At 35.3% G+C, this 16,694-nt stretch overlaps 1 long non-coding RNA gene across 1 annotated transcript in view; it reads right to left on the bottom strand.

The window, feature by feature from the left end:
* The window catches only part of LOC136036003 (uncharacterized), a 38,709-nt gene extending 22,299 nt beyond the window's left edge, over nt 1–16,410 (bottom strand). Inside the window, exon 1 of the long non-coding RNA XR_010619598.1 lies at nt 14,459–16,410. This is a non-coding gene — a long non-coding RNA (uncharacterized LOC136036003). The remainder of the gene's footprint in view (nt 1–14,458) is intronic.
* Between the last annotated feature and the right edge of the window lie 284 nt (nt 16,411–16,694).

Raw genomic sequence — 16,694 nt, 5'->3', positions numbered from 1 at the left:
TTCCACTGACCAAAATGCAACATTTATATACTACTGTGTTATTAATAATGCTGCCTTTTCTGTTACTGTTACTCCTAATGCAACATTATTACTGCTACTTCTTATTCTACTACCACCACCATTACTACGATATTAGTACTATTATGGGTAAGTTTCTGAAAGTAAAAATTTGAGAAAATATTGATGGGACATTTGACTTAAATCAAAAGATACTTTAGGCATGCAGATTGTCAAAAGAGCGTATCTCGAAGTTGGAACTTTCAGAGAATGCTTGAAGGGGAAGGTCAATTTACCAAAAGGCAATATGTGCACGCTACTACTAATATTACTACCGCTGCTACATTTACTACTACTACCACCCCCACTACTACTACTACTACTACTACTACTACTACTACTACTACTACTACTACTACTACTATCTTACGACTTTTACTTTTGTAAGGGGCTCGATATAATACCACCTGACTTTTATTGCTGTTAATGGTCATGCAGTTAACGAGACACCACTCCTGTACTCTATTCAGAAGGGTTTGAGTAGAGGTGACGACGGATGGTAAATTAGGACCGGTGATGAAAAAGTTGCTATCGTCAGCAAAAAGTAGCCTACTGGGTGCACAAAAATGTTATCAATTAAAGTAGCGGTAGACCTCATGGGATCAACTCTAGTAGGAAAAAGGATTGTGGGAAGAAGACCACTTGAGGTAAATATTTCAAAGAAGGTATTACAATCATTGTTATGACTAACATTTAATAAATTACAATTGAAGTCCCCAAAAACTATTGCCTTCTTTTGTGGTAAATTAGTAAAACTAGAAAAATCATCAAACAGATTACAAAAGAAAGGTGTCGGAAATGAGGGTGGTTTATAAAATAACGAAAAGATAAAAGAATTCTCGTCTACACTTATGTCGACTATTATTGAATAAATGCATCTATTATTTATAGGTTGCGAGAACAAGAATTCACAGTCTAATAGTCTGGTGAATTTTAGACTTGATCGGATGTAAAGAGAAATGCCGCCAGAGGACTTGTTTAATTTTCTTTCAATATGAATAGCTTGAAAGCCTGTGAGGGAAAATTCATTAGTATCATCAATTTCTGAAAGCCAAGTCTCCATTATTCCAATTACGTCGAAAGGGCAGTAACCATTTGTTAAAATTAAATCTTTCAAATTAGCCAACTTATCCCGTATGCTTCTGATATTAAAGCAAACATTAAGTTTGGTCTCTTCCATTAGCTTAGGTTTTACATTTTTCACAAAATCAAAAGTGTCGAGATATTTACAGTTAATTTGGTTTAAAGGGCTATCGGTGCTAGCTAAGGTGTTGGTGGACAGATTATTTTGGTCATCGTAATAATTAAAAACAACATTATTGCACAATGATAAATTAGTGAGAAACGTAAAATCTTGTACAGTACTTGTACTTGTGTTTGTTTGACTGTTCATTTCTTAAGCAGTAGTTTCTGTGCTTCTGAACATTTATACGAATAACAGGGTCGGAGGAGCCACAGAGAGCACATTTCATGACAAGTTGACACGGGTTTTCTTTGGAGTTCTGGTGGTCACCAGCACATTTAGAGCATCTCGGGGATGCTTTACAATTATTTGCAGTATGGCCGTAGCACTGGCATTTGTAGCAATGGGTGTGCAAAAGCTTGTACTCAGTTATGGGTAGACACTCGTAACCAATAACAAGGGGATTCTCAGTGGCATACTTTAGGTGGTCACGTGACTCAAACTTTAATCGAAAAGACCTCGTACTTCCTAACTGAACAACTTCTGTACAGTTATTAGCGAGATCGCATAGGTCACTTTTAGATGTTCCGTCAGGCACTCGGATTACTATACCGAAAAAGACAGGACTCCTCACTTTAGCATTAATGGATTGGTCTGCTTTGCTTAATGTATCTGCCAAAGTATTGGCGGCACCCTTGTCCGACAGAACTACTTGCCATGCATCCCTCCTAGGCCTCAAAACAACTATGCTTGAACTGACGCCCCCACAAGCTTTATCCAGGAAATCTTTTCGAGTGTCAGGATTATTCAAGTTTTTTGGTGGATTTTTCACAATAACTCAATAGGATGGTTTTGCGGGTTGGGGAGGTTTCATTTCAGGAATAGTTTGCACGACTGACCTTGCTTTATGGTGCTCAGCGAAGTTTTTAAATTCCATGTAGAGTTCATTAGCCTTTCGAGTTAACATAGCTGTTGTTTCCCCTGGCTCGAAAATCAGATACTGAGGTAGGCTGATCTTTTTCTCGTCACAAAGATCAAAGGCTCGAACCATATCGCTTACATTATCAGTCACTTTGGGGCGCTCAGTTACCCTAGTAATAGAGGCGTAAGCCCACAAAATCTTCTTTGCTTCAATTAACATCTCTCCTTTGCAAAAATCGCAAGCAATTTTTACAATATTATCAGCTGAACAACCTGCATTTCTAGCCCGTGAAATGAAATTCAACACGGGATTCAAGACAAGTCTTTCACCTGGCATCATCCGGTGAAATGATAAAATATCATCAAAATTCGTGGGCGGGGCCACAATAGTTGTCAGTAAGGGCAATAGCAAATCAAGTTGCAATATTCACAAGATGTATATTCACAAGTTGCGTACACAACTTTTATTATCCAAAATATCCAATTATTCAAAGCAAATTGTTCACACTGCTATACAGCACTTTACACAACTTCAATAGTTGCGTACACGATTTTAATTATCCAATTATCGAAAGCAAATTGTTCACAGCACTATACAGCATTGTACACAATTTCAATAGTTGCGCAATGAAATAAATATCAAACAATAATCCTCTGTAAATTGACCAACCAATATAAACTGGTTTTGATCCATCAAACAGTTCGTGGTAACGAACTGTAGTAAGGAGCGACCTGGCTCAATAGTAACCAAAACTCTAAAATACATCAAAAGAATCGCATTTTAATGCTGATTTTAAAATATATAAGTTTCATCAAGTTTAATCTTACCCATCAAAAGTTACGAGCCTGAGAAAATTTGCATTATTTTAGAAAATAGGGGGAAACACCCCCTAAAAGTCATAGAATCTTAACGAAAATCACACCATCAGATTCAGCGTATCAGAGAACTCTACTGTAAAATTCCAAGCTCCTATCTACAAAAACGTGGAATTTTGCATTTTTTGCCAGAAGGCAGATCAAGGATGCGTGTTTTTTTTTGTTTTTTTTTTGTTTTTTTTTCTTTTTTTTGTTTTTTTTTCAGGGGTGATCGTATCGACCTAGTTGTCTTAAAATGTTGCAAGAGGGCTCATTCTAATGGAAATGAAAAGTTCTAGTGCCCTTTTTAAGTGACCAAAAAAATTGGAGGGCACCTAGGCCCCCTCCCACGCTAATTATTTTCCCAAAGTCAACGGATCAAAATTCTGAGATAGCCATTTTATTCAATGTAGTTGAAAAACCTTATAACTATGTCTTTGGGGACGACTTACTTCCCCACAGTCCCCGTGGGAGGGGCAACAAGTTACAAACTTTGATCGGTGCTTACATATAGTAATTGTTATTGGGAAGTGTACAGGCTTTTTCAGGAGGATTTTTTTGGTTAGGGGGAGGGGTTGAGAAGAGGGGGATATGCCGGGGGAACTTTCCATCGAGAATTTATCATGGGAGCAGAAAATTTCCATGAAGGGAGAGCAGGATTTGCTAGCATTATTTAAAAAAAACAATTAAAAAGTATATATATGAAAGTTTTTTCAGCTGGAAGTAAGGAACAGCATTAAAACTTAAAACAGAAACAGAAATTATTACCCATATGAGGGGCTCACCTCCTTCTAATACCTCGCTCTTAACGCTAAAGTATTTTTAGTAATTTCAACTATTTATTCTGTGGGTTTTGTGATTCAGGGGTCATTCTTACTGAATTGGGACCAAATTTAAGCTTTAGTGTAAAGAGCGAGCTACTGACGAGGGGGCGAACCCCCTCATATATGTAATAAAAACATGAGAATACAAAAGTTCTTTACGTAAGCTAATTTATAAGTTACGTAAATCTTTTACTAATAAAAAGATTCGTAAAACATTAAAAGTTCTAGTTGCCTTTTTAATTAACCAAAAAATCGGAGGGCAACTAGGTTTCCTCCCCCGCTTTTTTTTTCTCAAAATCATTCGATCAAAATTATGAGAAAGCCATTTAGCCAAAAAAAAAATAAAATATACAAATTTCGTTTTGATTATTCCTCTGCGGAGAGCCAAAATCAAACCATGCATTGATTCAAAAACGTCCAGAAATTAAATAAAAAACAACAAGTTTTTTTAACTGAAAGTAAGGAGCGACATTAAAACTTAAAACGAACAGAAATTATTTCGTATATGAAAGAGGCTGCTTCCTCATCAACGCCCCGCTCTTTACACTAAAGTTTTTTACTGTTTTAAAAAGAAGAATTGAGAGAAAGAGTCAAACTTTAGCGTAAAGAGCGGGGCGTTGATGAGGAGGCAGCCTCTTTCATATACGAAGTAATTTCTGTTCGTTTTAAGTTTTAATGTCGCTCCTTACTTTCAGTTAAAAAAACTTGTTTTTTTTTATTTTATAGGTCAAAGACTGAATGAAGACTGATTTCATGGAAATCTTCACTTTCAGATTTCACTGAAAATCATGGAAATAATTTGTTGAGGATTAGATATCATAGTACCACATTGCTGTATGCACGTCGATCAATTGTTTGAGATTAAGTATATAGAGAAAAATATATAAAGTTTGGGTTTCTGACAGGTTTTTAGGTCTCGCAGGGCGATGAACAAAAGTAGACAAAATTCCAATTGCCTTATTCTGAATTATCTGAAGAGGTTGCAGATGGACCATAAATGTGTTGAGATAAACTATGGGGCAATAATTAAAATATGATTCAATTAGAGAATGGTATAAAATTTTAAGGATGGAAAAAGGAAACACCTGTTTCAATCTATGAATAACAACCTAAGTGATAGGCAAGTTTCAATCTCAAATAATCAGAATGCTTACGGAAAGATAAAAGCTCATGGAGAATAATCCCATAGTAACGAAATGGGTGTACTCTTTTTATCCTACTTTGATTTACACTTAAGTCATCTATGGTAATTTCATTTATCGCTCGCTGTGACCACCCGAAAATCATGAACTCAGTTTTAGAAAAGTTCGGAGCTAGGCAGTTACAAGCAAACCATTTATTCAAAGATTTCATTGCTGTCACCATTTTCTCAACCAACAAAGATGGGGTTTTAACTTTTACTGTCACAGCCGTATCATCTGCAAAAATTACTGCTAACCCTTGGCCTTAGTAGCAGTAGTAGTAGTACCAGTTGTAACAGTAGCAGCAAAAGTAGAAATTAGTAGTAGAAGTAGTAATAATAGTAGTATTAGTAGTATCAGTAGTTGTAGTAGTAGTAGTATCAGTAAAAGCAGTAGTATTAGGATGCAAATATTGTCGTTTGGTTCGTTCAACATCCCTCAAAAGTTTCCCTGCTAGTTTCAACTTCACACACCAAACTGTTGTTAATAAGATATTACTGGGACTTCTTTTGACGAATTCCCTGAAAATTTCACCTTCATACTCTTAGGCATAATTGTAATAATACTCACAGAGTAGTAATAATATTAATAGCACTAGTAGTAGTAGTAATAGTAATAACACTAGCGCTAGTAGCAGTAGTATTATTAAGAGAATGCGGTTTGGTCAGTTGGACAAACTTGTTATCACGTCTTGGAAGTTTCAACTTCATACAATTAGCCGTTCCTTGACAATATGTCGAAGCTTTCAAATTCTTTTTGTGCTTGAGCATCTGAATGAACAAAATTGTTTTCTTGTTTTTTTACTTTATCTTATGGTTTCTTATTGAGTCTCGCCAATGTTTGTCTAATTTATTGTTTACATAGTATTTTTTAATAGGTTTTCTTACTTTCTTACTAATTTCTTGGAAAAATATTTTTGATTGGGAATCAAATCAAAACTCTTTGATTGTCATGCTTATTAAAAGGCAAACAATTTCTGAATAACATAGCGCTGACAAATAGAAATCCGACTATGACTAGTTTTTTTTTTCACAATTATTCAATATCCTGGATCTTTGAAACTTTATTTGTAAAATATAACAATGACTTTGAGTTTGGCATAGGTTTTGCCATGGATTTCATCAAGTGGAATAACCAGCCATCTAAGGTGCAGGTGTGGAATTCCTATGTACTAATGGGCTTAAACTTGAACGTGCTTTTGAAAATTTTCGTAGGCAGCTGGTGAGCTTTACGAAGGGTCCTGATATCATTTAGGAATAGCAATAAGTATGGAGTTTGACTCTCAATTCAAGAGGCTATAACTCAATAAATAAAAATTTTAAAGAAGAATGAAATAACTGAGACATGATTCAGTATGTAAAAAAAGACATAACAGAGGATTAGTTTAACAAGAAATATAGTTTACACCTTCTAGTCATAGAAAACCTATCCGTGCTACTGACTTCTGTAAACATCAGTACAGCTGTATGCAAGATGAAGAGAAAAACACCGCTTTGAAAAGCCGAAAACAAGTTAGTTTAACAGAACAGTGATGACATACTGGCAAACAGAGTGTATTTTTTTAAAGGTTTAGGTGAAATTCACCCTCTGCTTCAACCCTCTCATGCCTAAAATATAAAATGAGTAGATATTATTCAGTGTATCTACTCTAGTCCTCACGTGAAAAATAGCTGGAAAATCAAATCTTCAGCTCTTAGAGGCCGAAGGTGCTGTTGATGTCTTAGAGATGTCCCTGTCATTTTTTTTATTCGAGCACCAACAGTAAGTTTATCACACAAGATAATCTTGAACTGGAACAAGACGAACACCAATAACGTATTGGCCTGCTTGCACATTCACTAGTGCAGTGGGCCTTCCCAATACTAAGAATCACAAAGTAGATGATTCTAACGAGTCTACTTTACCTGTAGGTCTATTGAAGGGCTTCATCACTAATGACCTTAAAACATCAGTTTTTATTTTTACAGGTCATTGCCATTGCTTGCAACTGTTGAATATGTGAAACCTTCCTTAGAATGACAGAACATGTGCTCCGTCACTGTCAAAGAGCTTTAATGCTTTATAGTTTAACTTTTCCACCCGCTAGCTGTGTTGCCTTTGACCACGGTGCTTCAGGAGCTTATTGCTTCCCAAGGTAAACCCCTTCATTTTGTTAATGTACACTGTTGGTTGTGCCCTCATCCTTCAGCTGCTGTATGACGGCCAATAATGAGAACAAGCTAGTGAAATACGGTACAGCCTTAATTTACGACATTTTGGCTTATGCTCGGCAAGATTTGAGCAGAACCGGTAGATTTTCCAAGGCTGAAAATTAACAGTCCAATAAAAATCCAGATGGCAAGACTACCTCATAATGTCACTTTGTTGGCATGTTTGAATTGAACTGTTTTAGTGGAACTCTTATTTTAGTAAGAAAATCTTTTCGTCAATAGACTGAGGAATTTTCGAAAATTGCTTTTTATAAGGTTTATTGTGACATCATTAGTTTGTTGGAAGATTATTGAAATCCTATTATTATTTATTTTTAATAAAAAAATTCACTAGACGTAGCAATTTCTTTTCAAATAAGCCATTATACAGCCCTTTATGGTTTTACAATGCCCAGCTAGCTAAAGAGAAAACGGAAAGAAAAAAAGATGATGTATATGCAGAATATCGTGGTTGCAGCCATTTTTCTTGATTTTCAAGCCAATATAATTTCCTTGTTGTTCAGGCCAAGAGACATTAAAATTTCTATACAGGGTTTTAGACAAGGCGATTCTAATAGTGTACTTCTTGTTTTGATCTGACTTTATTTTTAGGAGTTATGAGTTATTTTAATTTTTACTATGGGGTGTGATCATCTCTTATTAGATTGCTAGCTACCGCTGCAACCTGGATACAGCACTTGCTATTGGGAAAGAGGTACCCGTTTGATCCTAATTGTGCCCAAATATGCTACGAGTATTGAGGTAAGGATTTTTAGGAGGAGTTCTAATCTAAATCAAAACAAAATATGTACATGCAGATTGTCGAAAGGGCGCATCGACAATATCTTAGGGATACTGGTAGTATTGCGTTGAACTTAAAGCGTTTATTAGAAACAGGGTTGCCAACTTGCACACCTTTCGTGTGAAATGCTCTCTTTTTTTTCATTTCACTATTTCACTCCACGGTCCAGATTTGCAATCTTTTTGCCCATTATTTGCTCTTTGCTCTATTTTACACTCTTTTGTGAAATAATGATAGAAAAAGTATTAAGCGAAAAAATTCAAATTAATTTATTTAAGTACAAAAGATAGAACAGTTAGCTGGTATGATCTCTGTTACCTCTGCCTGGGCCGTCCCTCAGGCGTCTTTCTGGTATTTTCAACCACTTAGGAAGAAGCAGATTAAAGAATAAATAACAACTGAAAACGTGGTAGATTCAATATCAAATTTTATAGAAGGGAGTTAAAAGTTGTTGGGCGCAGCCATTCTTTTTGGAAATAGAAAAGTGAGTATTGTGAGTATTCAACTTGCAGTAAGGCGATGGAGAAGCAACAACCAAAACAACTCTTTTCAAAGTCTACTCTGAAACTGATAAAATTTTGCAAAGAATTTAGCCCTTTGCACCATTTTAAAGTGTGAATGACCCATCTCTGCCTGGGACAGCCAATTTCTCTTAAATTAAAATCTTATCTTACTAGCCACGGGTCCGAGAATTTGCTTTGGATGGGACCCATACTATCAAAATGACATAAGGGTACATTATGAAAATATGGGCTAGCCTAAAATTGTAGTTTATACATTTCTTGCTATCTCGGAAAGCAGTTGAGTTAGGTGATTGCCACTTTCAGAAATGAATCCAAGGCCAAAAATATGGGAGCCAATTGAATATGACAAAAAAAACTGGGTAAATATTGAACAGTTTATATTATTGACCTATGAATAAAGTGAACATACCACACGATGCCTTTTCTTAGGTTGTTTCCAAAAATGATAATCACTTTTGGCCCAAATTTATTTCACCCCACCACTATATACCAGTTCAGTGTATATATTTGCACATTGGGGATGGGGGTTGAAGTTGAAATTTACCTCTATAGTCAGAGTTGTGTCTTGAATCCAAATTTAACATTCATTTACGCGATATGACCTTTCTACTACTCCTATGAATGAATTTATTATCCCTGATGATTCTAGTGTAGAAAATAATCTTCTTCTTTTTACATAAGAAGAGATCGTAAACAAATATGTCATTGTTTAAACTTGTCTATTTCTAAGACTTGTATACTGTCCATTGTATGTCAGTTGTATTTTAAACTTTATTGTTCTATAGAGTTTTATGGAACTTATGATTCTTCAATTTATTATTTAAATACTATGGCTACAAGAGATCAACATATTTAAATATTTTTTAACTCGTTAGAATGCTAGTTTTAATCATTAATTTGTCTATATGAGATAGAACCTAGGCGGAATTTTGTATGCCGTTTTGGAGGACGATAAATCCGTTTTGCTTCTGCTTCCTTAAAGAAAACTTCACTATTGATAGTCATAAGCAATCATACACAAAGTGTAGGAGGTATTGTAAATTAACGCCCGTCCTTTTTTTTAAATCGTAATATTTTCGTAATTTTTCCATGGTTTCTCGATGTTTGATTTCTTTTTTTTTAAATTTGTGCTCAATTTGAAAGTTTGGACCACTCCAAAGTCAATTTTTGCTTACGTTTCTTATTACAAGGTTGGACTTGTGCTTTGAAGATTATCGTATCCTCCTAGTTTATTTTTTTTTTTAATCCTTTGAGGTAGCATACGTTTGCAGTTTTAAGAAGTGTAGTTGTTTACGACTAAATTCTTTGTAGCTGTAAAAAGAGCCGTGAGTAGATTGTGATTTAATGTTTTTTTATGCGCTGGGAACTATTCTTTGAAGATATAACAAAAAATTCGGTCTATTAACTGTATTATTGTTTACAAAATTCTGTGTAGTTATTGATGAGCTCCGACTTCTCCTCGACCGACACTGCAAATGCATCAAAATAAATGTTATGGCATATGTATCATTGAACATTTTTGCAAGCTATTCATTTGGTTTTTCTACAATTTAAAATTCAAATTTGTATTTCTATGTTGTTGGGATAAACATTCCAGAAAGACCCTTTTTTCTTATTCACATTCAAAATAGCCCTTTCGTAGAAATCTTGTGTCATTCGCATTTATTCATATTCATCAAATTGCTCAAACTTAATGTAGTCAAAGGAAACCAGTACATTCGCAAAACAAGCAGCTATACACTTTTTGGGAATCTCCTGGAAAACTATTCATTTCGTATATAAATAGGACACAAATTTACAAGAAAAGGAAAGGAGAAAATCCTGTAGAGGTAGAAGAAGAATTATTTTGTGATACGTAATAATGTTTTCATCATCTTTTTTTTTCGTTGCTAAGGTACGGTAATTGTGACGGAGGTAAATGGAATGGAAATGGTAAATTTTAATGGTAATTACCACTTTATCTAAATATTTGATGAAGTCAACTATAGTTTAGTTCAGTTGAAGATCCAAGCAATCAAAATAAACACCAGTATATTTTAAGCAGAGCTTTCCTTTTAAGCTAAAAATAGAATGAAAATCACTATCTAACCCATTATTTAGAGTTTGACTGAAGTAGGGAGTCCTCCTAACTTTATTTTAAATACATTTGCAAAATTAAAAGGTAATATATTTGGCTGATAATTATTTGTAAATGGCACAAGAGAGGTCAGAACAGTGGAAGGGGTTACGCGCGCGCAAATTTTTTGACTTGTAATTTTTTTAACAGTGGGCAATCTTTTTTGGCCTTGATTTGCACTCTTTTTGACGTCGGCAATTAGTAGCCCTGATTAGGAGGGATGTTGAACTATACTACTACTATTATTCATTCTACTGCTACTACTACTACTACTGCTTCTACTACTAGTACTAATTTTTCTGCTGCTACTTCTACTACGGTCGAGGATATTAAGGGGTTAGTTTTATGGGATGACAAGGGGATAATGAACTAAACCAAACCATGCTATGTGCATGCAGGTTGTCAAAAGCGTGCATCAGCAATACTATACGATCAACCCTATAAAAAATAGCTTAAGTTTTCCTCTATACGTTTTAGCAATTAGTCAAAACTAAGCGTTAGTAATATTTCTGTTTGGTAATTAGTAACAACTTACATAGTAAACACAAAACTTGAGCATAATAATCACTTTCTTTTGACGTGGAAGCCCAATGACGGGGTTCCGGAAGCCCGAATTAACCATTTCCCGATTGTTAGACGATGGAGAAGATCAGGTCCAAACACAAGGGTCTATAGAGATGCAAATGGCAGGCTCAGTTAACAGTTCCGATCATTTTCTGTTGTTTACTAGCTCAACTAAAGGCTGACAACTACAAAAATCGAGGAAGAAAACCCAAAAACTCGATATTTCACAGTTACAAAGTTAACAAGAGAATTCTGAACTTAGGACCAATCCGAGCTGACTGGCAACCCAACCAATGCCCTATCTTACTATACCGACATTGAGGATAGGTGGTCTAAACAGACAGTTCATACCCAGGAGACTACTGAAAGGTTTCTTACCCATATCAATCAGAAATAACGCTCCGGCACTGCTTATAGAAAAAAGCAACACGGTTTCTATGTGTTTTTATTGTTGTTTTTTTTTTCAAAAACCACTTCATATGGGAGTGGATGGTCGTATAAACTTCGGACGCGGCTCATTTGATCGTAACTTGAAAGTTCTTGCACAATTCTTAAGAGTCAAAAGGGATTGGAGGACAATAAGCCCCCCTCCTATACTCTTTTTGCACTAAGAGCGTTCAACAACGTACTTAATGCCGTCCTGGCTGAGTGGTTGGCACACTGGCGTGGAATTTCTATGTCCAAGGGGCACGGGCTCAATCCTAGTTGTGACCAGTTACTTAGTTTGGGACGGGGGTCAGTGGCGTGACTCTGTAAGCTCAGCCAGAGTCGTCCCACCTCTAAATGCGTACCTGGAGAAATCTGGGGAAGGTAAGCAGGAAGGGTATGCGAGAGCACAGGATGTTTGGCCCCCAACTACCCATTGCATATCCTGGCTGAAGGGCCATGAAACGGAGATCAGCACCGCCGGTTCGGACCTTAAGGGTCTATTGCCGTCTTACTTACTTACTAACTAAGGGCGTTCGATCAAAATTCCGAGATAGTCCTTTTGTTTAAAATAGTGGAAATTTAAATAATTATGCATCTCTGCTTGACATTACCACAATAAATTCCCAGGGTTAAGAGCTGTAAGCGTTTTAAGTGGTCTATTGTTAACTTATAAACTTTTTTATTGGGAAAAGGGGGCATGTTCGATCCTTGTCACAAAAAGGATAGAGTATTATAGTGAAACTTTAAGGAAACGCTTAGGCTGATTTCAAACGCAATCAAAACGCGCTATGTGTAGGCTGGTTTTCAAAATGGCAGCAATGTCTAAGGAACAGCCGAAGGTTTCAAGTTGAAATTTTCAGTTTATGTGAGGGTATTTTGAAGAGTGAGAGGAGGGCAATCACCCCTCTGCCCGTATTAATACCGCTTCTCCCCAACACTGATCACCATTTTGAAAAAGCCATTCTATTCAAAATAATTGAAAGTTTCAAAAACTGTGTCTCCAGGGATGCCCTGCCCCCTCCCAACAACCCGCAGCAAGGATTATTGTTTAAGCACAATGCCAATTATTTACATGCAGGATTTGACACAACGAAAAGGGGGGTTTTGCTATTCTTTGTGTTTCCGAAATGGCAAATATTATTAAGGTGAAGGTTTTGTGAATGCTGAAGGGTAGCCTCCATTAAACTAAATAAAAAGACACAATGTGCATATTCAGTTTATCAAAAAGATTGAGATCCCCTGCCCTTTTTGGCTACCCCTCCCCCAAAGAAATTTGATCCAAATTTTGAAAGAGCAATCTTGTCACAAAAAGTCAACAGGTCCAATAAATATGCCTCCTGGGATGGCACACTCCACAGCCCCTGAAGCAAGGGTTGTAATTTGTATAAGTTCTGTGTTGTTACCATGTGAGGTTTTAACCTGGATACTAAGGTGAAAATTTAAGGTGATATTCGGAGGGATATCAAACACATTCAAAATATACTATGTGTATGCTGGTTCTCAGTAGGACGTATCAGCAATATCTAAGGAGCAGCTGAAGTTATTATGTTGAAATCAATGAGAATTTGTTGAGGGGAATGTTGAAGACTGGTCCTTGTCCTTTTGAAATTTCATCTTTTCTCAAAACCAACTGAATTTTTGAAAATTTCATTTTTTCAAAATATTCAAGTTCTAAATAGTGAAGAACTAAGCTCTGATAACTTTGCCTCCAGGGGTCCCCCACCCCTCACAGTTCTAAGACAAGGATAGTAAATCATTCAAATAGCCCATTATTTACACTGATCAAAATTTCACAGATCATAAATTAAAAGACACTATGTAACTCAATTTTGTTCAAAAGGAACATTTGCAATATCTTAAGAAAGGTCAAGGGCAAGTTGAAACTTTCAGGACATGTTGAAGGAGACGTTGAAAAGTGGTGGGAAGACATTCAGTCCCATTTCATGTCCTTTTTGGCTGCCCGCCCCCCAAAAAATCGTATCAAAGTTTTGAAAAAAGCCGTCTTGTTCAAAATAGTCTACAGGTTGAATAAGTGTGCCTCTGGAATTACAACCTCAAAGCTTCTAGAGTAAGTGTTGTAAGCTATGAATGTTGGTCATGGTTAATGTAAAAGAGTTTTTGTATTGGAAAAAAGAGGAATTTTTGATCATGTATCTACATAAATGTTTACAAACCACCTTCTGTATTAATTGATGGATATTTAGATTTGAAAGTGCAATTTTTTAGCCTTCAAGTACTTCAAGCGAATAAACAATTACGTGACCAGCCCTGGAAAAAAGACCTTGATAAAGCGACAAAATTTAATTACAATGGAGTTTTCTTCAGTGACGATGTTAGTAAAACTTGCAGGGAAATTCGCGCTACGCTGAATCAAAAAAAGAAAGAAATGAAGGATAAATGTTTTATTGCATGGATCCCACCCACGGTACCACCCACATTATGCTACATAGACCAAGATGGAGTGAAACAAAAAAAGAAGTGGTATAACGTCCCACCAGTCGAATAATTTGTGTTATTTTTTTATTTTTTTTTCTCATTATTAGTGATTTGTTAGGATTTGTTCATAACAGTCATTATATAAATGCGCAAATATGTGTTGGTGTGCCCACATTGTTGCCAAAATATGCGTGTTTCTCTGTTGAATGAAAAAGAATGAACATACCTCCACCAAAACGCAATGGATTTCTCTGACGTATGCGGTTGTTATATGTGATTAGCTTAGTTTTCTTTTTTCAGTGGTCTTTTGTTAAATTATTGATTAACTGGAGTGAGGCTTTTTTGTTGATTTATGATATTGAGTTTACATAATTTACCTGATCTTGCAAGCAGAACTAAACTGTTAGAGGAAAATCCTTTTGATATACTGGAATGCTTGAAAGATGTGAAGGATGATGAAGCAGTAATTTTGGAAGATAGCCTGAAAAACAAATATTCATTTATGGATGATTCTATCCCCACATGCAGTAATGTACGTTTTTCTAGCTTTAACTGCAGAGGTTTACTTAATAGCATTGAGTTCATAAATGACATAATTAATAAAAATAAAATTGAAGCTTTAGTGGTAAACGAAACTTTCTTAAATGATAGAAATATTAATGATGTAAAGTTTTTGATTATGATTTTGTTCACGAGAATAGAAAACACCATCAGCATGGTGGATTAGGATTTATCATAAGAAAAGAGTTAAAATCGAAAAGAAGACGAGACTTAATGATTTGGAATGTAGAAATGATTTTTGAAACGTGTATTTCTGGAATGTGAAGTTAATAAAAAATCAACAATCATGATATCTTTATATCGTCCACCTTCCGGAAGTATAGATCAATTTTTGATGCAATTTGAAATTCTATTAAATAAAATATCACAGATGAATAAGCAAATATTTATTTTTGGTGATTTCAACCTAGACCTAATGAAAATTCAAGAAAAGCAAAATGATTCGAAGATAAGAGAATTTTTAGAACTAATGCTTTGTCAAGGACTGCTCCCATCATGTCTGATTCCAACTCGAATAGATGATATTGGAGCAATATTAATTGATAATATTTTTTCTAATAGTATTTGTTTTTCAACTTTTGTCATATTAAACGATATTTCAGATCACGGTGTGATAATTTCTGAATTTAATTTGGCCAGATCTAAAAAAAAATAAACGTAATGAAAAAACAGGTCGTATAATAAATGATGAATCAATTGCGCTTTAATTTCCACTAGAATGATTCCTTTCCCGATTTTCTCTGACTATTGGTTCGATCGTTCACCCCTGGAAAAAAAATAAACACTCATCCGTGATCTTTCTCTTAAAAAATTATTCAAAAAATCAAATAAAAATTCAAATAAAAATTTAAATTCCACATTTTGCAGATGTGAGCTTGAAACTTTTGCAGTAGAGTTCATGGATACTTGGAATTTGATTGTGTGATTTTCATTAAGATTCCTTGACTTTTAAGGGGTTTTTATCCCCTTTTTTTAAATCAAACAAAGTGTTTAAGGCTCTTCGCTTTTGATGGGTTACACTGAACTTAATAAATCTTATATATTTGAAATCAGCAAAATAAGCCATATCTTTTGGTATATCTTTCTGTATCAAAATTCTGTCAATATTCCTTTTTTAGAGTTTCGGTTACTATTGAGCCATGTCGCTCGTTACTTACAGTTCGCTACCATGAACTATTTGAAAATTTTAGCCCGGTGCTATAAAATTACAGATACTGGCAGAACATTTAAAATCTTTCACTCTTTTATTGATAATTGTGGCAGAAAAGATGAGTTTAAATTGTCTAGCTTTTTACCTCTAGTGTATTCTATAATACATATTTCTCATAAAACTCTAGTTTAGCCACTTTTTGTTATTCTGAAAAAGGGAGCTAGGGAAATAAGATGGGGATAAACATACTTGTCCTGAGAATATATTTCGAGGCGCGTACCAAACATATTCTATCACCCTTTAAATAAATAAGCGCGGAACTCTGTATTCTCAATTGATTTTTCCATTGTGGTCTGAATTTCAAATTCTTGGTCTGGAATTGAGGCACTAAAATGGTCAGACGAGTGGAAAATGGCAAATCTTTTAAAAGCTTTTCATTATTCTCGCGGAAACTACTTCCCAGTTATAATACTTGCATGCCAATTTAAGTTGGTTATGGAGAGTTTCTAACATCGAAATAGAAGGCATGGGTGCCATGAGTTAGATCTAAGTAGGTGCATGTTGATATTAGGTTCAAGTTACTTGGAGAAACAAAAAATGTTTTTATTACAAGAATTTTGATGATATGCTTGAGGAAAGGAGCACCTATGCATGAGCTACTAGAAGGTCAAGTGCGAAATATATGTGAAGAATGTTTTTCCTTTACTATGTCATAGCAAGAATAAGAACGCGAAAATTAAATTGCGGTCTATGATTTTCAATAATTCAAATTTTTCTGCCTTACTCAGATTACGAAAGTTTTAATTCCTCATAGAGGAATAGGGCTTACAAATTATTTGCCATTAATAGTCCCATATCCTTACGAAGATTTTTGGGGGACCCCACCATCAAGATGTGTAGGA

Source organism: Artemia franciscana, chromosome 15, assembly GCF_032884065.1.
Source record: "Artemia franciscana chromosome 15, ASM3288406v1, whole genome shotgun sequence".
In the NCBI taxonomy this organism is placed as follows: Eukaryota; Metazoa; Arthropoda; class Branchiopoda; order Anostraca; family Artemiidae; genus Artemia; species Artemia franciscana.
The sequence above is the reverse complement of the archived record's forward strand: the minus strand, read 5'-3'. Positions and strand labels throughout refer to the sequence as shown.